Source organism: Halyomorpha halys, unplaced genomic scaffold (assembly GCF_000696795.3).
Source record: "Halyomorpha halys isolate HHAL.00 unplaced genomic scaffold, Hhal_1.1 Scaffold886.1, whole genome shotgun sequence".
Taxonomy (NCBI): Eukaryota; Metazoa; Arthropoda; class Insecta; order Hemiptera; family Pentatomidae; genus Halyomorpha; species Halyomorpha halys.
In genome coordinates, this window is record NW_027109805.1 from 619,260 (window position 1) to 620,255 (window position 996).

Sequence of the window (996 nt, forward strand, 5' to 3'; positions counted from 1 at the left end):
TATATATATATATACACACATATATATAGAGGGAGAGAGAATGTAAAGTCACGTTAATGATACAAGTTATAGTACAGAAGAAAGATGTCAATCCGAAATTTCATTTCATATCAATAAAACTGTTGGCAATTGAGTCTTCTAGTCTTCCTGAAGATTTTTTAGAATAATTTATAAAGAAAATGATTGAAGTTTTTTAAAATGAATGTAGACTATAATTAAACCAAATTAAAACAGCTCCATTTTGTATAAGGTGACGGAAAAGGCTATTGTAAGATGACTTTTTAAAGAGTTTTCACAAAGAATGGACTAATGACGTCGGTCACGCGAACACAAAACTACACGACCCACACCGTGGTTCGCCGTGTTAACAGCTTCACTTAACCCTAACGTCTTTCACCAATTATTACTGTTATAGAATATTATATAACATAAATTATATGTTCAGGCCGATTCAGTTCCAATCACAAATGATTCAAGAGTTGACCTTAAGGTTGTTTTCTACTTTTGGAAATCTTAATAAATGCAACTACTATACATGTAAAACATATTATTTACTTGAATATTATTATTTTAATGTTATATGCTTCGTCTATTATTTAGGTTTTTTTTTTTTAAATCGAAATTGCAGTTGTTAACTATTGCATGTTTGGCTAAAGCTCATGGGTTAATATTTTCATTTAAATCTACGTCCCTCAGATAAGTAAAAAGCTAATAAATTAAAAAAAGAATACTTTTACTAATAAAAATCAACATATTTTTAGTCAAGTTGAGAAGAAAATATCTTAGTAAAACTGAAAAATTTATTTTATTTCCGACAAAAAAAAAATTTATTAAATAGTTAGTAATTCGATGATATTTAATGTAATATTTTATTTATTAAAGATTTCTTATTTTATTAATTTTTAATTTATAAGACTGTATTTTCAACGTTTCAGACCGTCTAATTATCTATCTTCAGGCTCCAAATTCTAAAATCGTTTTTTAACAAAAATAAAA